Genomic DNA, 23,177 nt, shown 5'->3' with positions numbered 1-23,177 from the left:
TTTTAAGCAAATATTTTGACATGTTTGCCTCTTTTCAAAGCTGACTGAATAGACTCTGAGTCATGTCATTTTATCTAAAAGTTCATTTACTACTAGAATCTGGCCCAACATTAATACTTGCCAGTTTCCATCTCTGTATAGCTGTAGTGCGTATGATGTTGTCCATCCTTTTGTTTTTGCAAGACAGCAGTTCAGCTTTATTTAGGAATGACCATGAGAGCTTGTCTTTGTAGCCAGTTGATGATGATCTGCTTCATTGTGCTGCTTTAAAGCAATAGAAATTAGTGTATTTTCCCAAATCTTTAATATATTAAGAGACTGAAAGGATGAGGAAACTTTGAAATTGGACAAGAATTAGTACAAGTGATTGTTTAAAGTGAAATTTTATGCCAAAGAGAGAGCAGCCTCAGGTACTGTGTAGAGATCCATTCTTCAACAGTAAGAATACATGTCTGTAAGCAAGTCTGATAATTCATTACTTCATTGGTTGTTAATCTTCAGTGAAATTTGTTGTTGCTTTTAAAAACAACAAATCAGATTGAGTGTTCTCAGCTGACGTTATTTCTGGTGTCTGTAGTGTTTATTGTGCTGTGCTGTTTCTCTCTCTAGAATGTTTGGGATATCATGTAATCTGATAAAATGGATGCACATGTGCAGTTTCAGGGAGCTAGTTTAAAAGGTTGGGTTTTGTAAGGATCTGAAGATGTACAGTGCCTCGGTTTTTTTAACTACAGTAAAGAAATCCTGCATTAGATACTTGTCTTTTGATATTTTTTGTATATTTATATCTAAAAAGCAGATATATTGCTAGACTTTTCTTCGTAAATTAAGACATCATTTGCACTGATGTTTCCTCAGTATCTATGAAACCCTGTGTAACTTCAGTTGGCTGATACTCAAAATAAATCCATCAGTCCTTCATGTGATAGACTTATGCAATAATTACATGCATGTGTGTAAATGTTCCTACTAAGCATATGCACATATTTTTCTCACATAGTGTCAGTCCTCCTGGCAATATTATTAGTCTTGTATAAAATACTGTTGAGCTGATGCTAGTTTTATCCAAGTAACAACAGCATGTTTATATTTGCCTTGACAAGCCTACCAACTCTGATGTGTGCATCAAAGTGAACTCTTTTCTAAGCTGTGTTCCTTTTTGAACACCCCTGAGATTTTGAAAATACCCTTTTGTTCAGCATTCTGAGATTATGTGTCAGTGATTGTGTATCATATGCTTGGCTTTCCATTTATTGATATGCAGGTCATAGGTAGCACATCAAATGGAAAAGCTTTACTCTAAGCCTCATAGTGTGGTTACCATGGACCCAGGTAGAGCTCTTTTATTTTAAATACCAGCAAAGGAGACTGCCCTTACCTGCTTTCACAAGATATTTATGGGAACATGATTTTTTGTTTCCCTCCTCTCTTTATAACTGTATATTAACAGTGCTGACGCTTTTGTCTCTTAGCAGCTCACTGTCATAGCAGCCTGCGTCAAAGTAACACTTCTTGCATAGTCATTGTATAGATGCAGTAAAAGAGACAATATCTAAAGGAAAATAAATCATTAAACTGTAGTTTTTAAATGTTGTAATATCGTGGTGCAGGGAGGAACGTGGTTGGGATAAGGGTCACTCACTGGAATTCCATTTACTCCATTTATTCCATTTACTGCCTTGGCAAAGGCAGTGTCAAAGGAGGAGTAAAAGGTTGCAGTCAGTGCTGTCAGATAACATAACTGTGAAGCAGAAGTGCACTGACTTGGATTTACTACCGAAAGTATTTGAAGAGAGAAGCTTTACCGTAACAGTGCAGGCTGACGGCCAGATGAACAAAGAAAGAAACATTTGCTTTGGACTCTGATGATACAGTAGATTTTTTTTTAATCCTTCTGCTAACTGCACTCAAAACAAGGTTCATCTCAATTGTTTTTTTGGGAAATCAGATCTTTAGATGTGCACCGTAGCCATTTCTAGATTTTTGATGGGTTTCAAGAAGAAAGTCTTTGCTGCCAAAGGCTCTGGAGGCTAGAGGAGGTCAAACATTTCCTGTATTTTTTTCTAAAGCGTGGCCCGATCGTTAAAGATTTCAGCATCTTATTGTTGGAATAACAAGTGGGGGCTGTTCCTGCTGTGTTGTCCTAATTACACATCTGTTTATGCTAAGTTAATAATGAGTGTACAAGCAGGACACACAAATTACTGCACCAATTATATATTGAGGGAGAAAAATCAAGTCTTAATTGAAGTTTAAGAAAGAGAAAGGATGGGGTTTAATCCCACTGCTTCCATTCAGAATTGTTTTGTACTATATTTGCCTAACAACATAAAGTCCTCAGGCTTGCACACAATACCGTAATTCTCCAAGGAAAATAGTGAGAAAAAAATATGTTTCTTGATGCAGCAGCTTTCACATGCCAGTGAGGAATTCCAGTTCTGTGAGAAAAACCGCTGCAGACTGTTCTATGTAATGCAGAGCTCAGTTTCCACATTGGTGTCAACTTTCTTTGAATTGACTGTCCTTTCGTGTCTAACTCAGTGCATTAAGACTTTTATTTCCCTTGTTGAGTATTGTTGCATGTGTTGTATCAAGTTTGTCCGTGTACATTCTGGTTTCTTCATTTTTCAACATCCTGATACTCATTCATAGCACTTAGGGCACTGAAAAGAAGTAAACTAGCCTGCGTTCATAGAGAAATGTTGGGGTGGAGAATATGCCCAGTTCAGAAGGCTACCTGATGAGAAGTTCTTTCACAGGCAATGGAGGAGACACAAGGCTTCTCTGGGAATATTTTGAAGTGAGCTTTCTAATAAGCTGAAAAAGATGATGTTTAACATTTACCTTCAAAATGTGAAGCTTCTACCATTCTCCCAAGTCCTCAAGTTCTATGAAGCAGGAAAGAATGGAGCTGCCATTGACTGTATAGCAAAACACTGTAAAATGTAGTCTAGTCCTCAACATAAGCATGTAGTTCTTGTGCAAGGGATGCAAAAGCGGGCTTTCACTTACAGCCATCTTAAACTCATTTTCATGGTTTCTGGCTGCTCATTAGACATTTCACATGCTCTGCAAACATGAGCCACGATGATGCTCTTCATGTGGTGAAATAAGTCTTTTTACTACAAGTCTGTTCTCTGCTATTACCAGTTCACTCCCATTTCAGCCCTCGCTGGAATTCGTTGTGTTGTATGTTTTGAATATTGTGCCACGTCTTCATAGCTGTAATCTTCTAATTGCAATATTTCTCACGGCTCAGAGGAGTGAGTGATTTTGTGAGCATATAAGCAACTACATATTCTTCTGTGTTTCTAACAGACCGAGAAGGAATGAGTGATACACCTGAAACTGAAGAGACTGGAGGAACTTGTGATTCCTGGCAGAGTGGCCTGTGGGCACAAGTGAAAGACAAGTTAATGAAATATTTGCATCACAGCAACATTTTCCCAGAAAGCATCCCACGTAAATTTGATTATCTGCACAAGGACTTACTGATGCAACAGTACGACCTTCATGCAGCAGTGCACCAGCCAAAAGAAGCCAGAACAGAGAAAAATATCACTGAGTTTAAAAGTGCTAGTGGCCTTGGGTCTTATGAAGTGACAGTTCTGGGTAAGTATTTGGTAGCTGGGCTTCTGAAAAAGGTTAAGCAAGAGCAGTATAAAATCATAGCTTTTGCCGTGTTAACTTGGGAGCGGCTTGAAGGTTCATCAGAAACGGAATGGGTTTCTCTGAACTGATCGGTTGATTCTGAGTAATTCTTGAAGCTTAAATAAAATGATTGGCATGTTAGATTTTTGTTGGACTTGTGATTTAGGATGGGTTTTTTTTACCAGAACGCTGTAATTCTCATTACAAAAACCTTCAAATGAAATGTTTCTGCCATCACTTGTGATATCAGCACAATTTTGTGTGTATCATTTGAAGAATATGTGTAGCCCTTAAGCTTTTGGTTACTGCAGTTAGAGGGAGGTCCTGTTCACTAGTTCAACCAGTCTGCCATAATCAGGTGAATTATTCAGTTGCACTTGATTGTCAGCTGACTTTTCTGCTGGATGGGTATTCACCAGAAACAAGTTAGTGTTCTTAAAGGGAAAGGGACAACTATGAATGCTTCTTTGGAGCTTTAGTCTCAAGGTGTTTTTTGAGCACTGTTGCTCCTAAAGTGCCTTTTTTTCCATGCTAGAGTTAAGGGCTGTGCTTTAGCCCTGCTCATCAACTGCTCTCTGCTGCTTCTGGGTGGCACAAAGGGGCTGTTGATTGATCTTTGTTAAGATACAAATATACAAGTATCTGCTTATTAGTGTTACTGTGGGATCTTAATCTGTTTGATTTTGTTTTCCTACTAAAAGGAGAATGAAATTGCCCAGCTACAGATCCTTATGTTAAGCTCCCATAACTTAGTTGTTTCCATTGTTTGTTAAGGGAGATTTGCAGGGAAGGTTGTTGAATATTTACAGTCACTGGAATCCTGACACTGAAAATATACAAGATGAAGGAAGCACAGGTATTGCACTACATACACACTGGTTCTAGAGTGAATTCTTCTGTCCTTGTAGTAGTGACAAGGTTTAGAAGGAGTGTGAAATGGCTCCCAATGTTGGTTTAGTACTTTCTGAGCTAACAGCACCATTAGCTTTCAATCATAGTGTGTTACAACAGCATATCAATTTGAATGTACTTATGTATAATATACATAGAAAGAAGTGTGGTTTTAGATGTCAGTTACAATGAAAGTAAATAAAAGTCAGTGTTGAGTCTGCAATATTTTGGGTGGCTTTTTTCAATGGTGCACTGTTGAGATGAGGGAGCACTGGAACTGGCTGCTCAGATGGGCTGTGGATTCTCCTTCTCTGGAGACATTCAGACCCATCTGGATGAGTTCCTGTGTGACCTACACTAGGTGGTCCTGCTCTGGCAGGGGGTTGGACTGGATGATCTTTTGAGGCCCAGCCCTTGAGATTCTGTGACTCTGTGATGAAGTTGCTAATGGGCTGAAGCTGAAGTTTTCTGCTAACTTAAATATTGTTTTCAACAGGTATAAACCATGACGTGGCAATAGATGTTGTGTTTCTTCCACTGTTTTGCCCTGAAGATCCCCACTTATTTCAACTGGAAGACATTCAAAATGATACGTTGTTGTCTTGCATGAGTTGCATCTCTGCCTGTCAGCACCAGGCCACCAGCCATGGAGGGCTTCGCCACACCTTTCCACTTTCAAGTGAGACTGGCTTTCATTGGCCTTACTTATTGATCATTTCATGTTCTGTCTTTCAATGCAAGAGTTAATCCTCTGTGGAAATCTCTGGTTTAGGTCAGAAATTGTTCACCTCTTCAAGGAAAGACCCATGAATTCTGTGTGACCACTTTCAGTAGAGATACAATACTGAACTTTCGAGGCAGTTTTTATCGGAGCTGTTCTCACACTCTGAAGATAGTATTTTAATATCCAAACCACAGACTCCTAAGTGACCAGTTCTTGATGCAAAATGTTCCTGACATAGCAGATGGTATGACTGCCTGAGCACTTGGCTTGGTCTGCTTTGAAAGAGCTCTACTGAGCAACTGTCAGTCAGTCAATCCATTTCACTGACGTCACTCTGAAGGCACACTGCAATGCCTATAAACTGAAGTATTTACCTGCTATTCAGCTATTTTCTTTCCGATTACACATCTAATTACTAGCACCTCATGCCAGATATGGTGAATGCTGTTCATGTGCATCATCCTGCAAAGTGCTGTATGAGCATTGCGTTTATATAGACAAACCTGATTTTACTGAAGTAACATCTTTACTTTTCCTTGAATAACACTGTGAAATCAAAGGATCAGTAATGATTAAGTAATGCATATTTCAGCTTTTCTGGATCTAAGTCCTGACACTGTTGTTTCTAGTGATTGAATTTACTAAGAAAATTCTACCAAAAAACCCCCATAAAATCCCAGCAGGCCAGTATTTAGTAGCTAGAGTGAGGGTTTTCAGTGAAAGAAGGCTGGCCATAGACACGTTACTGCACGGAAAACAATGTCAGGTCATTATACCTTTGCACTGTATGGACAGTAAAACACCTTTTCTTAACTTGTAGGTGAACTTGTCAAAGCGGCAACGGATCTGGACGGCAAACATGTTGTGTGCATCTTGGACATCTGTCACTTGGGTGATGATAAGGTGGAAGTCTTTCTGAGCAAAATCTACCAGACAGTGGAACCTGGTGTGTCAGATCCAGTGTAATTTAATAACTTATTTTTTCAAATTTCCGTTGAAGGATGGGAGGGAGGTGAAATGTCTGTAGTTTGAGTACACCCTCGACACACTGCTCTGTTCTAGAGCTGACGGGCACAAACATCGGGTTATGATTCTCAGAGCAGTTGTAAGGATCGCCCAGGTAACTGAAAAGGACGATTGTTGCCTTGAGTTGTTGTCAGTCGTGAAATGGATGACAATGATGGTCACTTGTGTGGAAGGACAAACAGGCAGTACAGTAAGCTTGTCTTTTGGTAGGATACCAAGGAGTATGATTGTCATCCCTCTTTCTCTGCCTGCGCACGTACGCACACAGGAACGGATGTATCAGGGTGAGAACTGAGAAGAGAGACAGGCTTTCCCAATATGAAAGGCAACGTTTGCAAAAGGATTCACTGGCTGGAATATAAATGTAGGCTGGAAATTAGAGTAACCTTGAGTCTCAGAGCTGATATGTTCCATAGTGACCTTCTGGTGGGAGGTACTAGGGGCAGCCTAGCTCTCTTTTGACTCAAAGATTACTATGTTTGTGAAAGGGATTTAATGCCATGGTGTCTTTAGTACCAGGGGCTGGACTCAGCGATCCAAGAAGTCACTTTCAGTTCTTTTGACCTGAGCAAGGTCAACTGCAGTGCTTTTGTAAGTGTGCTTTTGTGAGTGTAGCACCCAAAGGTTCTTCATGTATTTATTAATTAAATATTTTGTAGAAGAAACTTTGGTAGTGGAACTTGCTTCTGGCTTTGCAAGAGAAAAACTCTGCTGCTTAGCACGGCAGGATGCACAGTCTGACACACAACTAGGGGATTTTGTGTTGATCACCTCTGTCCTCTTCAGTAACAGTTGCGTTCTGAGCGCACAAAGGAGCCCAGCAGCTGTGGGAAGCTGCTGCTACACAGGAGCCAGAGACTACGATTTGGACAACTTCTTGTCTGTATGCTAAGTAGCAGCTGGTTCCTCTGAGTTCTTTACCAAGTCCCACTTTTTCCTCCCATGTTGAACAGCCTCAGATCATTTGTGCAACTGGACCCTTAGGAAGTTATTCTCAAGCGGGAGCTAAGACGCATTGCTGTTTGACAGCTTGTCTGTGAAAGAAGCTGCTCTCAGGTCAATTCTTTGAGAAGGAAAGATTGCATTATGGAAGTTTGCCAATTCAGTTGTAGCTTTATTGACCAAAGCCCACAGAGTTAATTCATAGGAACAGATTTCTCCTTTTGTGGAAAACTACGAGGCACGTTTTAGCAGCCTGTTTGTAACCGAGTGTCTGTTTCAGCTAGTAAGTCGCTTGTCTGCTCTGAGGCCAGTGGACTTTGTCTTCAGGTACTTAAAGTCTGTACCCTAACTTGAGGTAATTGAAGGAGAAACTATGTTAATTTTAGTACAAGTTTGTAGGCAACTTCAGATAAAAAGTAAAAGCCTTAACATTCTGAAGACATTGATACTATTATTCTGTCTCTCTAGTGTGGTTTACAATTTTAAAATGTGTTAATGCAAAAGTGGATCTTGACGTGCACAGGGGCTGAGAATTAAATGTGACTGTACTGGACGTTCCTCTTTAGTGTGACCACACAGAGTTGGTGCTAGAGCAATGTATGTCAGCCCGTGGCCCTCAGCCTCTCGTAGCCTTGCACAGATGGGAAATGAAAACGTCCCCTCCTGAGAAAAGCACAGTGCTGCTTGGAAGATGGTTCTGCTCTGAGTTTGTTGTTCATGGCTATGTGACGATTAGAGGCCATTGTTCTGGAGTGAGAGAGATTTGCACCAGCACTTCATGTACCAAACTGAGCCGTGCTGACCGTGTCAGCGAGTAGTTTATCTTTAGATATACTTCTGGTTGAAGTCTAATTTTAGGGACACCATTCTTTACAGAAGTAATTTTGAAGTCCTCCTCTTTGTAGGACAGGAGTGATGTGGCTGTCACAGAGGTGCTCTGCTCAGTTGCTCTGGCCACTCCATCCATCCCACGCAAAGGCTGTTGCTGCATTGCACCGCATGCTACACTTTAAACACGTAGCATTAATCATTTCATCCTCCACGTTAGGGCTTCCTAACTCTAAAAGAAATGCCAGAACGGTGTGAGAGATGTGTAATACACACCTGAGGCTTTAAAGTATTTAATGGTATTTTACAAAAGTGTTGTTTGTCATTTTTATGGCAAAAGCAGGGAAGGAAAGAGATTTCTTTACTCTTGCAGAATGAAGTGCCAGTGTTAGAAGCACGGGCACTGTGTATAGCTAGAGAATATTCATCTCTTCTGGTAGAGTTGGAATTCCAACACTCAGGGTCATTTCATAGAGGCCCTTGCCCCCTCCCTGTAAATTATGCTGAACTTAATATGCCAACTTCAGTTGCTGAAGTGTTGCACTGTTAATCCCAGGCTGCACCACTATGCCTGTCTCCCTCTTCCCTGCCAGCCCAGCACAGGATAAAGATCCTATCTGCAAAGAAACTACTTACTGGTTTATATCACTTGGTGTCTGTTGACACCAGTATGAAACCAAAGTATTTTTGGTGTCTGAGTCTGAGTCATGTTGATTTTGCCATGTTAACGGAACCTTGCAAGATGTCATAGGAATCCTCTTTCTTGTTGCAGTGTATTGCCCCTGCTGAGGGAAGAAATACCGTCAGAGCACATTCCCTAACTGTACAACTCATACCCAACCAAAGAACTGAACTCTCAGAGCTTACATTGGTACATTTCTTGTGGTTCCAGCACTCATTTCAAAGAAAACAAGAGGAAGATACACTGTGTGTAGCCAATGGTACTTCAGAGTGTATAAAACTTAAGTCATTGATCTGAGAGGTAAGAACCATTTTTATTTCATGTGATGTAAAACCAGAGTAACACTGCAACCTGAGGAATATAAATAACGGGATTAATCTCTGTCAGTGTCTTGCATTACTTCTCTCCATTATCTTTTCACTTCTGAAAGCCATCTCCATTTTCCAAGAATCTGAGGGGAGATCTTCTCAACACTTAGAAATAAATACCCAAAGGGCAGGTGTTGAGAGGATGGGGCCAGTCATTTTTCTGCAGTGCCCAGGGACAGGAGAAGGGGTAATGGGCACAAGCTGGAACACAGGAAGTGCCACTGGAACATGAGGGAGGCACATGTAAGCACAAGCTGCCCAGGGAGGGTGTGGAGTCTCCTCTGGAGGTTTCCAAACCCACCTGGGTACGTTTCTGTGCACCTCAACTGAGGTGACCCTGCTTTAGCAGAGAGTTGGACTGAATGATCTCTAGAGGTTCCTTGCAACCCTGACCATTCTGTGACTGTAATAAAAAGCTTCTGTGACTGACAGGGCCTCCATGTAAACGCACGCTTGTGATGGGGTTCTGTGCAGCCACTTATTGCTTAGGGCGGCTGCAGGGCTGCTCCCTTAAAAAAGTTCTGGAAACTGTCCTGGCACTGAGGGGGCCTCTCCTCCAGCCCAGTCTGGCCAGTCAGGCGCCTCTGCCAGCACTGTTGAAGAAGGAAAATCTTCAGCCAAAGAGGAGATGTCGGAGTGGGACAAGATGGAGACGACCATATGGATCCCACAGACAGACGGAGGGACAACAAGCACCAGGCCAGACACCCCTCTGCAACCCGCAGTGAGAACGCAGCTGTGCCCCTGCAACCCCTGGAGGGCAACGGCAGGACTGAGAGCCACCAGCAGCTCCAGGTGAGTGTGCCTGGACGGGCAGAGACTGTGTGAGGAGGGGCCATGGCACAGGCTGTGCTGGAAAGCCCAGAGGCACACACAGGGGACAGGAGCTGCAGTCCTTGGGATGAACACACACAGAGCGGCCTGTGCAGGGCTGCCAGGGGGGTGAGGGACAGCGTGGATGACTGAAAGAATCTGTCAGGAGCAATGTGGGGAATGACTTGGTTATGTCAGTCTGCAACATGGGGAGTTTTGGAAGATTTCCTTCCTTACTCCCCTCACTCTTCCCCTTTTGAACAAGGTCATTTGCACCACAGATGACTTTGAGAAGTGAGAACCCCGAGCTTCCACAGCCAAATGAAAGATGGCCTGGGACTCTGGAGTGACCTTCAGGTTGAAACAGGGCTGGAGGAGGCTGGAGCCATGTCTGGTGGAGCATCATCCAGGCTGGAGTTTGAGCAGTACCGGGAGAGAGGAGGGGCAGAACTGTGCTTTGTGGAGAAGGAGCAGAAGGTTGTGAAGGGGCCAAAGGCTGACGCGTCACAATGGGAGGGCGGGTCACTCGAATCCCAGGCCCGGCTCCAGAGCAACTCAGTGACAGTTGGAGGTCTCTGGCACAGGGTCAAGTGCCTCTTGGAACTGCCATTCCAAACTCCTCAGCAGGTTGTGGGCTAACCACCCACTGCCAGACAAAAAGACTTCCAGGCCACTACATTTGTGCTTATAGCAACCAGCAATGGAGAAAGCAGCAAGCTTCCATTTCTTCTGCCTTCTGCTGGTTGCCAGCACTTTATTTGAGACCACAGAAGCATTTGTCTTCAGTGCCTCTCTAGAGCTAGTCTATTTTAACAGCACCAGCAACACCAGTGTCACCCAGCAGTGCAACTGTGGCGTCTATGGCTCAGGATCTCCTCGCCGTAGTGCCTCGGGGATCGTGGCCATTCCTGCCTCCGGCAGCCTTCAAGCCTGCGCCCCAGACACCCAGTTCAGCGCCAGCCACCGGCCCTGGATCGCGCTGATCCCAAGCGGCAGCTGCAGCTTTGCTGACAAAATCCGGGTGGCAGCCAGACGGGGAGCGGCGGCCATTGTGATCTACAACGCGCAGGGCAAAGGCAACGACGTCTTCCCCATGAAGCATCTCGGTGAATATCGCTATGTGGGGTGCTCAGACCTCAGCCTTGCTCTGAGGTTCGGCCCAGGGCTGCCCTGGCAGGCTGTGAGGAAGGAGGAGTCTGTGGATGATCTCTGGCTTTGGTTGCTCAGTGTCTGGGGAAGTACTGAACGTTAAGGAGCAGCAGCAGAGCAGGGAGAGAGGCAGAGCTGGTGCAGGAAGCGTCCCTAAGCCAACAGCTGCGTGCCCGGCACCCCTAAGATCCTGCACATTCCACAGTCCCTAATGACCTCACTCCGGACAGGATTGATCATCACTTTAATGCAGTTCAAAGGCACACGAAAATGGAAATGGTCCATGTGCTGGGTCTGAAATGATGAGCACGTGTGTCCTCTACGGGAGTGAGGAGTGCTCTGGAGAGAAGACCTTCTGAACATGGTTCCCATCTGCACCTCCCAGGGAATCAGCCAGAGCTGTGAGCTCCACAAGCCCATGGAGATGACACAGTCCATGAGCTCAAGTTGAATCTGCAAATGCTCGTTAGAGACTTTCCAGTCTGTCCTGTAGCACTTGAACTGGGACATGTATAAGACAAGGGCTTTTATACAACACCTTGGAACTGAGCAGAGATTCCTCTTCTCCTTTGCAGGTGATGAAAACATCGTTGCCATTATGATTGGCAACCTGACAGGGACAGAGATCTTACACCACATCGAGAGCGGCCTGAGAGTGACCATGGCTATAAAAGCAGAGAAAACACATCATCTCTTGATGCTCCAATACACCCTCATCATCATCATTGTGGTTTTTCTCATAATAGAAGTGTCAGCCCTGTACAACTACATTCGTTATTACTTTCAGAGACGCAGGATTGCGACGGCCCTGTCTGACAGTCAGGTGAGGTTGTGTGCCCTTCCTTGTTACACCCCTGACTTTGTATCTTGAGGGCAAAATACTGGTGGAGACAGGAGCTTGAGCAGGAATTGCACACGTCAGGAATGTACAACTATGCCACGGGTTTCCTTACAAAGCTGAGCGTCTCTTGAGAGCCAGTCAAGCTGTCTCGCAGTCCCAGCGAAGGCCTACGTTTGGTGGCACATCTGCTTAGCTCTGAGTTAAAAGAGAGAAGCCTTTTCCTCATGAGCCAGCTAGCTAAACTGTTGACAACCTGCTAGTTCTTCTCTGAATGTGTATTTTCTTCTTACTGCATGGTGGGGCCTGTGTGCAAGAAGGTGGACAAACAAGGCAGGTGTGGAAGGTGGCTCACTGCCTTCCAGTCAGCACAGAAGTGTCAAGTTCACTTCCTCAGGGTATTAACCCTCCTTAACAGTCCAGATGGCCAGTGATGTTGTCTGTGGCCTTGTTGATGTGTCATCCTGAGTCAAGAACCACACCAGTACGTCCCAAAACTCGGTTTCACGTTGTCTCTAAAGAGCATGGCCGTGCTTACTCTGCTCATTTGATAACATCTGGGTTCTAAACTTGGTCCCTGCTGGCAGCAGGCACTTGGGAAGGATTCCTAAGCACTCCTAGGGAGGTGAAGGACTGTGTTAACCTGGACTGCTTTCTATTACAGCAACAGCTGCGGGCCATGACTAAGTTGGCCATAGAACATTTCGAGCTGCGCACCATGAAGCAAGGGGACAAGGTAGGCCTGAGCCCATCAGCACCCAGGCGTTACAGCCCACTCTGCACAGAGCCCCCAGCGTTGTCCTTAGCACTGGTGCAGGATGTGCAAGTCTCTCTGAGCCTGTCCCTGTCTGCTGCAGAGATGGTTCCTCTGTCAGACCAGGCCCTTTCCTGGAGTGCAGGACTTTCCAAGTTGCACGTTCTCCTCAGCAATCCGGTTGCTTTTAGCTGCTGCTTTGGGCTCGCTGAGGTGAGGGGTCGGCATCGGCTGGCAGGGATGCTTCGAGGCAAACCAGTCTGTCTCATCAGCTTCCCTGGCGCTTCTTTTTGTGACAAAAGCTGGAGGCAGCAGTTTCTAAACCTCTCCAGAAGTGTCTCAAATAACCCAGTGCTGGTTTGCAGCTGTTCTTGCCCACCATGGGATGAAACCTTCAGTGGCTCTGCTGAAGTGTGGGCTTGGCTCGGAGTAATCCACACGGTGTGTTTCTGTGCCATTCGGTACAGGAGCAGGCTCAGCTGGCTGTAGCCAGACCCCTTTGCGTGCAGTATGTGTGACTGTAGCTCAGAGGAAGCTCTCCAAGTCTGTTAATGCTGTGAATTCATTTCACCCCTTCAGGAGCTGGGACCTGAAGGAGAAATCTGTGTTGTATGTCTTGAGCCCTTCCAGCCGAAGGAAGTCGTGCGTGTCCTGACCTGCGAGTTTCTTTCAAACTGTCCCTCAATGCAAAGTGTGGAAGTGAGCATCTTCCTGCTCGTTCCTTCTGCTGTGGGAATTTGAATCAAGCACTGTAAGAATCTGCATCTCTGTCAAGGAGAGTTTTGCAGAAGAGGAATGGTAGAAACAGACCCTTGGAGTGTGCCTTGATGGCCCGTGTTCATAACATCCCCTGTGAGGGGGCTGACAAGTGGGGTTGGCAGTGCCTCTCCTGGGGATGCCAGGGCTTTTGAAAGGTTTCTTCCTTTGCAGGTGTCTCAGGAGGTTACCTGTAAACTGCAGGTAACTGGCCAATCGATGCCCATTTCTTGCCAGCTTACAGGTTACTAAGAGGGTTGTGCTCCTGCAAAACCTGTTCAACCATGCTGACTTGGGTAGTTTAGCAGAAAGCACTTCTTTTATGCTAAAAAAACCCAAGTCCTGCATCAAGGAAATGTCAAGTTGCACTCCAGACGTTCAACTGGTGCAGCTGGAAGGAGATGCCGCTCCCGTGGGCTGAACTAGACAGTCTGGGTATCATCCTGGGGTGCAGGATGGGAGCATTGGCTGTGGTGGTCTCTGTACTTGTCTCACAGTTCTGATTACTATTGAGCAGTGCCTGTCTGCCTTGCTGTTTCTGTTCAGACTGAGGGAACTGGTAGACAACAGGACCTGAAGGAGTCGTCTTAAATCTGTGCCCTAATTCAGACCCACTGTGGCACTAAATGTCTTCACTGAAGCCCATGTTTGCACCTCTAATGGCTGAAGGATATTTGCTTTCTTGAGTCCACAGCCTGCCAAGTATCCACTTGGAATAAACAGGATAATGTGTGGCAATAGGGTTTATCTTGAGGGCTTAACTCTGTGAGATGATCTTTCGATGCAGCTTTAACAGAAAGAAGTACTACTTAATCATCTGCATCTGCAAGGCAGAAGATAACCTTAAAGCTAAGGCTGAGATGTCAATATGTGCAGTAGTCAAATGATCAGCTGGCCACAGATTGTACACAGATTTAACAAATAAGAAAGCTTAAGGCTGGTGTAGCAAAGATGATAATGCTGGCTTCTCACACGTTGTATAGAGATCCTAATAAGCATAACCCAGCTCCAAACATTTCAACTGGAATTAGGTAATCCAGGCTAGAAGGAATACACTCTGTTTCTAGGTGGGCCTTCATAGCTGCTCCATCAACAGCTTTCCCGCTCTGAGCCCTAAGCTGTGGTTCCTTCTCCCCCAGGCACCTCTTCCACCAGCGCTGCATTGACCCCTGGCTCCTGGAGCACGCGACATGCCCGCTGTGCAAATGGGACATCGTCAACGTGCTGCGTGTTGAGGTGAGGCCGGACCTTTCCTGGTGCAGGTGCCATTGCAGAGTGAGGCTGGTGCGGCAGCCACGGCTGGAGCTATTTCCTGCTGCTGGGCTGCAGAGCACAGGAGCCAAGCACGGGCGTTGCCGTGTCAGTGGCGAGAGGCTGCAGGACTGGTTGTCATGTCCCCTTCGGCGAAGCCTGATGCTGCCCTGCTCTGAGCTGGGACCATCCAAAGCCTCGGGCAGAAGCTCAGCCCCAACTGATTGTAAGGCCTGGCTGAAGAAGCGCTCATCACTCTTGTGCCTGCAGCTGAGGGTGTTTCTCAAGGCTTCAGGCTGACTTTGACAGCTCCCTCTGTCCCTGCCACCAGCCTCTCTTCAGTTCCTAAGGCCCCACAGTCCTTCAAAAGGGAAAGTGTTAGTGTGGGTATCTGAGGAATTTCTGATGTGTTGTGGTCAGATGCTGTTGCCGGGGGCTGCCAGTGCCTGGGCCTGCTCAATATGTGCCAGAGCTTGCCATGGGGAGAGAGAGATGTGCCCTGAGTGGAAGGAAGAAGCTCTTGTCCTGGTACTGGGCAGTACGAGGGAAGAGCTGGCTCAGGAAAGCAGAAGCTGCACCCGAACTTCCCGCTCTATTAGGCAGCAACAGTTTCCCCCTGAGATGCTGGAGGTTAACAGCAGAGCTTTGTTCAGCCTCTGTTTATTTCTGTGTCAAAGCTCACTGCAGTCCTTGCAGGCATTGCTCTCCTGGGAAGATGCAGCCTCCTGTAAAGTTGCAACTGAACTGTTTCCTCTTGTTTCACCAAGGTGGACATAGAAGCGGCCGAGCAAGCCAGAGGATCCAGTGGCACAGAAAATGTCTCCACAGTTGATGAAGTGGGTGACGTTGGTGGAACTGCACCATCTGAGCAGGCTGCTGTACAAGCAGGAGATGAACACGTGGCGGAGGAAGAGGCACCACGTGGGAGAACTGGATCCTGAGGAAGATCCAACAGCAGGGCGTAGGCCTTCGGCAAGGAGCAGCCTGCTGCCATACAATGGGTACCAAACCCTGACAGATTAGTTGTAAATAGTTCCTAATTTATATCCAATTAGAATATTTAAATAAAGCTTTGTTTTGTTGAGTCTCCTTGGAGCACTGTGCAACAGGTCTTTCGGTTGTGTGGAGATGCTTTAGGCTTGAATGGAAGATGCTGGAAATGATGTGGCCACAAGTGGTGACGGTTGCTAAATGGATACTAAATGTTTCTAATACTTGACTCTGGTAATATTGCCATGGAGTCACACAGACATTTATGACAGGCTGTTTAGGGTTCTGCTGACATCATCTGCCTTGACTAACCAAAATTGCATCCCTGAAAAATAGCAGGTGTTTAGAGGAGTCAGCACAAGGGTGGAGGGTCAATGACCAGAGACAAATTTCTTCCTTGCATCTACTCTAAATCGCCTCTCTTTCAGTTTCAAGCCATTACTCCTCGTCCTCTCCTTATATGTCCTTGTGAAAAGTCACTCTCCAGCTTTCTTGCAGGCCCCTGCAGGGACTGGAAGGCTGCTGTAAGGTCTCCCTGGAGCCTTCTCCAGGCTGAACAACCCCAACTCTCTCAGCCTGTCTTCACGGGAGCTTCTCATCACCTTCATGCCCTCCTCTGGCTCGCTCTAACAGCTGCGTGTCCTTCTTCTGACAGAGGCCCCAGAGCTGGATGCAGAACTGCAGATGGGGTCTCGCCAGAGCAGAGCAGAGCGACGCTGATTCTACAACACCATCGAGCTGCCCAGGACTCCCTTTGCACCACCACACACGCCCACTCTCCCTCCCCTGGCCCATTCGTCCTCCAACCGGAGCTGAAGAGCAGCTGTGAGAGCCTGCTGGGAGCTGGGAACTTGGTGAGGCACATCCAAGCAGCCTGCTTTGGCACACCATGTGGGTCCATCTCATTACCAGCTGAGAGAATGAAGGGCCAAGGGACAAAAATGCCTCATTAAGCAGGTCCAAAGAACTGCTGCACTTTTGCTCCAACAGAGCCAGGCCACCAGTCGGTCTCTGGAAATGTTCTGGGGAACACAACACTGATCTTTCCTACAAGGTGGCAATTAAACCAGAAATTGCTCATTGAACAGACGTTCAGAAGCTGACAGGTGATATCCAATGGGCACGAACCACATGTGGTGTCACGAATGAGGCTCTTGCGCCACTAACGCCTTTGCTAAAGGCTCAGCAGAGGCTGACAGTGCGCGGGAACTGTCCCGGCAGCAAATACCAGCGATAGAAAAGACAGGAAACACGACAGTCAATAACTACAGTCACTGATATGATCCTGACTTGTCAGTTAACGTTGCTGTGATCAGTCCAAACCAGCATGGAATGGCACTCTTGATGCAATGGGATTCAGGAGCGAGAGACCCATTGAGCATCCTGGAGCGGATGTTTTTGCCATAGAATTTGCCAAAAACAATCACCATGAGACCAGAGGCTGGTTTTTCTCCCTCCATCTTTCCCATGACTAATCTTACAATTGAGCTGTGAAATCCTTGGGGATGTGTCTGTCTCGGGGAAATCTTGTCCCAGCAGCATGGGGGAGCATCCTCTGCACGGTGACAGGCCTTTGATAAGAGGGATGTCAGAGTGCTCCACTCACTCATCTGCTGGCAGAGGCATCCTTGTCTTTGTGCAAATGCTCTCTGTTGACTCAGTAGTAGAGACAGTCGTTTGTCTCTTTGTCCAACTCCTGTTGCAGGAAAGAAGTGGCCATGAAGGTTTCATCCAAGTCCAGGTTGTTCACGCTGGCTTCAGTGAGGAGCTGCTGCTGCTCCTGCCCATCCTGGAGCTGGTGGATGTGGTGCCCGTGTGGCGTCAGCTCTGGCTCGTGTTCTGCGGGGCTGTTTGGTTCTGTGAGCTCCAGAAGTGGAGAGTCATGGTTCGAGATGGTGATGAAGCTGCTTTCTGAATCAGAGTCACTGTCCACATTGCTGTTGAAGCTGGTTTTGGTGTCAAAGCCTCCACGTCGGTTGGTGTAGAAGAAGGTGGGTTTTTGTTGGGGTTTTGAGGGGAAAATTGAGGGTTTGGGGGAGTTCTGAGGGAAAAAAATGAGGTTGGGGGCAATTCTGAAGGGAAAGTTGGGGTTTGGGTAGCGTTTTGAGTGGAAAAATGGATTTTGGGGAACTTCTGTGGCAAAAAGATGTTGCCCCCCGGTGGAGCAGCCATCCAGGAGAATCTAATGAGGTGTGACAGTCAGTGCTCGTGTGATGTGTCAAAAGGCAGCCCAGCAGTCAAAGGAGCGAGGGGAAAACTTGACACAACTCCCCCCCAAATGACAAACAGAAACCCACAGAAAAACCTCTACCAATGAAATGGAGAAACTGAACCTGTAACCACCATAAAGAGATGGTCAAGAGTGCATGGAAATGTCAGGAGAGAATTGGAACTGCAGCAATTGAGGGAGATGTGACTGAAGGCGCCTGCAGAGCCGGTCTCTGCAGCACCCTCCCCTCTGCTCTCTGCACTGTTTGACAGCCAGTGTGTGTCTGTGGGAAATGTTCCACCACCAGTGTGTGAGTGTGTGTGCAAAGGTTTGATCCTTGACACTTTGATGATTCCAGAGGCCATCCCAGGGCAGGGGCAGCGCTGTGGCCGTCACCAAGGGAGACAGAGAACATTGTGAGCTGCTGATGTCACACAGAGGCTGTTCCAGACCCCACCCGGCGTTTGTGACCTCACCTGGCCAGGGACTATAAAGCCTCCCAGGGGACAGCCAGAGCCAGTTGGGCTGAGCTGCCCTCGGGAGGACTCAGCTCCTTCTTTGGCTACTTGCCTTCCTGCTTGCTTCCAGCCATTTCTCATTTGCTGCACACTTCTCCTCAACTCCCGTCCTCTTCCAAAGGTAAGGATGACCTTACCTCTCAGGACAGAGAAGAGGATGTAGACAGGGCTGACGGGGGAGGCTGCTCTGCACCTCCCAGTCCATTTCCATGCTGAGCTCTTCCACCCCCAGAGCCTGGCCAAGGCTATGGGTAGTGTTGCTGTCTGCTAATTCCTCTGTTTGCCCCAAAATGAGGCCTTGGAAGCTAAAAGCAATGCTTTGGGCCCCAACATGAGGGTGTAGAGCATAGAGCAATAGCTCAAGCAATGCCTGTTCCCTTCCCTGGGAGTACTTGACCATGCTGTCTGTGTCTCCTGCTAGATCCTGCTGAGCTCTGTGCAATGGCTCTTCGCTTCGCCAGCGTGATCCCCTACGTTGTACCTGGAGCGCTGGCACTGCTGGGCTGCTGGTGGCTCTACTCCTACCGCAGAGAGCAGGCCAGAGATGGTGCTGAAGCGGCAGCAGCTGCTGAGGAAGCGCAGCAGAGAGAAGGGACAGAGGAAGAGTGCTGGCCCCAAGGGGAAGCCTGTGTCCTTCAGGAGCTGCCTGTGTCATCAGCAGAGCAATGCCCAGAGACCGACCTTCGGGATGCGTCAGCACCAAGAGCTGAGCCCAGCACTGCTGAGGGTGACACGGCAGGAGCAGAGACAGGAGGATGTGCAGAGGAGAGCGGCGTCCCCTCTGCTGTTTCTGTCCCCGTGCAGAGCACAGAGTGTCCCGGCAGCGCTGCAGCCAGCCCCGCACAGGGCTCAGGCTCAGGCGCCGACGCAGAGCAGCGGCCGTCAGCAGCGCCGGCAGCGCCAGGAGCCGGGCAGGAGCCGAGCAGTGCCCAGAGCGCTCCCGGGGAAGCGGCCACAGGCGCTGAGGAAGCGCAGGAGGAACGAGGGCTAGAGGAGGAATCCCGGCCCGAAGCAGCAGCCGCCGTCCCTGCTGGCTGTTGTGCCCTCCCGCTTCCTGACAGCACAGTGTCCCAGGCAGGGCTGAGGCTGAGCTGCCAACCCAGCCCCGCGGCCGGCAGCAGCGCCGGCAGCGCCAGCAGCGTGTGCGGGACCCCACCGGAGCCGAGCCGTGCCCAGAGCGCCGCTGCGCTGCCGCCATCCCCGCAGGCAGAGCCCCGGGCTGCGAGCGGGGCCGTTGCCGGCTGTGGCACACGCAGCCCCTTCCCCGCCGCTCAGCACACGGCTGCCAGGAGGTTTGCTGGCGGCTGGATGCCGGCGGGCAGCGAAGTGGAGCCCGCGCCAGGTAAGGGCTGCTCGGCCCCGTTGGGCTCTTTGGCTCTTGGCTCCTAGATCCTAGATGGTGTGTGCTGGGGAAGGGCTCGCTGTGTGTGAAGGGCTGCTGCTGAACTCGGGCCTCCTGTGGTGGCATTCCCAGAGCTGGGCTGGGTGGTCCCCAGGCATCAAGGGAAGCTTTCAGTGGGCTCTGTGTGATGGGACTTGACCCTTTCTGACATCCTGGGGAACCTGAGGCAGGAGCATCCCAACAGAATGCGGAGCAAGTGCTCAGTGGCATCTCTCTGCAAAAGGATCTCTTCTCCTGGGCTGGTGTGTGGGAGCTGCGTTGGGTGGGCTGTCTGAATGCTGACATGGTGCCTTTCTGGCAGGTTTCAGTGCGACTAACGTGGACTTGGAGGACACAGACGGTCTCGAGGGGCAGACAGTGAGTCGCCAGAACCGGCGCCAAAGGAAAAAATCCCGGCAGTCCAATATCCTTGTGTGGGAAATAGAGGTGCCAAAGGTAAGCAGCCACTGTCCTGCTCGTGCCTCCTGCCCTGCCCTACACAGCCATCTCCTGCTTCTTCCATCTCAGGGCCACCCCAGGAAGATTCAGAACCAGCCAACGAGGGTTTCAGCGTTTAGCTGTTAGGGTTACACCCTGGCATGGTTGCTGGAGTCTCTTTTCTCCATCACTTTCCACCTTGATCTGTCAGGGTGATGCTTTGAAAGCCTTCAGAAGGCTTTGAGGGTTCACAGTCCCTGAGAGCAGGGGATGAGTTGTGGTGCTTTCCCCTGTGCAGGAGGGTCACGTTCCCGCTGCCTGTCCAAACCCACCCTGCAAATGAGCTGCAGGGACCAGGAAGATGGGCAAAAGAAGCCCCAGGGCACAGTGGGGTTTGATCTACATTTCTCTCCTTGACTTTTGCTTTCTTGTCTCTCATCAAGGATACAGTCACAGAATTGATTGGCAAACAGGGACAGGTTATTAACAGCTTGAGGAGAGAGTCTGGGGCCACAATTTCTCTCTCAGCGCTCCCTGATGTTGATGACTACGAAGTCTGTCAAATCAAAGGTAAGAGGAATGCCTCTTTGTTCAGGGTCTAGGATGTAGCCTGGGGGCCTTGAATTAGACTAGAAATGGATTCAGTGGCTTGGCAAGGCCACGGCTTTTACCCAAGTGTTGTGCTCAGGGCTGTTCCAGCTGAGGGATGTGGCAAGTGGCCAGGGCCTGGGCACGTGCAGCCTCTGTTGTAGGGCTGGGAATGCATTTGAGCAGCTTTGGCTGCTGGAGCTGAACCAGCCCCTTTTGCAAGATCCCTTTGGGCTTGAAGCAGCAGATAGGGGATGCTTTTCAGCATCCTAAACTAGAAAGATGTTGGATCATTTGGGGCTGAGAAGTATCTGCCAGCCAATTGGGTCCCTGCTGGAGGCCAAAGCCATTCCAAGTGGGGCCTGGGGCTCTGAGCTGCTCACGGTGCTTGGATCTCAGGGTCAATCTGCTCCAACTGAACTGATTGAAGCAGCGCAGGAGGCTTCTGGCAGCTGGGTTCCTTCCCATTGCAGGGCTGGAGGTGTCCTCAGCCTACCTGTGCTGCTGACCTTGGGTGGGATTTTTGTCTTCCAGGCCTCTCCCATCAAGTGAACAGAGCGCTGAGCCTGATTGGCAGGAGGTTCCAGCACCTGTGTCTGGACAACAAACACTGTGCTCGTTTCTGCTGGCAAAAGGTTATGTTCTAGAAGGATGTAGGAAGGGGTGCAGCACATGTGTGCAGTTGTGTTGGGTCCCAGCTGATGAGCAACAGCGTCACTCACCATCCCTATTGTACATCCCCTTGTGCATTGTTAGAACTGTTTCTCCTTCCCTTGTTCCTTGTTGTTGTTCCATTAAACTGTTCTGACTGCAACCTACAGGAGCTTTTGGGTGTTTTCCCTTGTGTCTGGTTCCAGCAGTGAGCCAGCAGCCTCCTGGCTCTTTGTCCCCGGCTGAGCTTCCCCAGCCAGCCCTTGGCACAACCAGCTCTGAGCCAGAGGCGTCCGTGTGGGGAGACAGAGGTGCAGCCGTCAGCTGCTCCCACGAGTCAGAGGCAGCCTGAGCTGGAATCTTCCCTGACTGATTCACGAGGGTGTCTTCCCCAACAGCCCCCTTTCTTAAGCCCTTTGCAGAGTCCTTTTCCCTCCCAGGTGGGGCTGGAGTGACTCTGGGCACACAGACCTTCATCAGGAGTGCTGGGAAATGCTCTGGCTTTGCTTACCAAACTGTAGGGTAAGGAGAATGCAGAGCACACGCTCAGTGAGGGCTGGTGGCACCTGGGAGGTGGGTGGCTTTGGGATGGAGCTGTGTTTTGGTAGTAGAATGAGATTCTCATGAGCAAAGTTCACCCCAAGCACAGCATTTTCTCACACATTGACAGACTCCTGGCCCAGGGTGTCAAACATGCAGCTTATGAGCTCCACAGTACCCTGCAGCTCCCTTCTTCTGCAAGAGCTCACAGGACCTGCCCACAGAGTCTCCGCTCTGACCCAGCCTCTGTGCTGGGAGTGTGGAGGGAATGGTCACAGGCTACGGCGCTGATGCCGAGGCCGTTGGCCAGGAGGGCAGCCAGGGAGATGCCCAGGCAGAGCCCAAAGTGCAGCAGCTGCAGCTCCCCCCTGTCTGCTAAGAGCAGGAGCAGGAAATGGCTGATGCAGCTGCTGCTGGGCTGTTGTTCCTTTGAAGGAGAGCCTTTTAAAAACAGCACAGTGCATAAAATAGAAGACAGACTCCTCTGAGCAAAGCCACTCCATTCTTCAGGCAATCACTCTCCCAATGAAGTGCATTTCTCTGCTGTGCTGTGTGTTGGCTGTGAGGGGCAGGAGCTCTGCTCCTGTGCTGCTGAGGAGTCAGCTTTTCTGTGTCAGGGGGTGCTCTCTTTTGGGACAGACCTCACTTTTATCCCTGAAAATTGGAGGAATCTTGGCACGGGACGTGGAAAGGGCTCCTCTCTCCGTGCCTTAGTGCAGTCAGGAGAGCTGCAGTGCCCATTTATCTTTTTCCTCTCTGCCCTGTGTTTTCCCTTGAGCTGCCTTGAAGATGACTTCACACACAAATAACTCCTCAACAAGCATCTGGGCTGTAAGTCCAGCAGGACAGTCCTGTTGCAAAGGGCACTTCTGCAGACTCTTCTCTGTCCCACCCTGGCGATCGAGTTGTCCTGGACAAAGCAGGACACAACTCCTGCTCCAGAGAAGCAAAGGGAACAGGATCACAACAATCAGAATATCAGACCAATCCTAATGAGGCTGAGGAAGTGACCCTGACTCTGGAAGCCAAAGTGTGCTGAGTCCTGGCACTCCCTGCTTCATCCTCCTCTCAGTGGCACAAATGAGGGATTTGTCTGCTCTTCAAATGAGAGACGAATTTCTATGTCCCATTGCCCAGCCAGACACCCCAGAGGTGAAGAGTGTTAGAACAGGATCCTTCCCTTTCAGAC

The sequence above is a fragment of the Colius striatus genome, chromosome 16, assembly GCF_028858725.1.
Source record: "Colius striatus isolate bColStr4 chromosome 16, bColStr4.1.hap1, whole genome shotgun sequence".
NCBI classification, from domain to species: domain Eukaryota; kingdom Metazoa; phylum Chordata; class Aves; order Coliiformes; family Coliidae; genus Colius; species Colius striatus.
The sequence above is the reverse complement of the archived record's forward strand: the minus strand, read 5'-3'. Positions refer to the sequence as shown.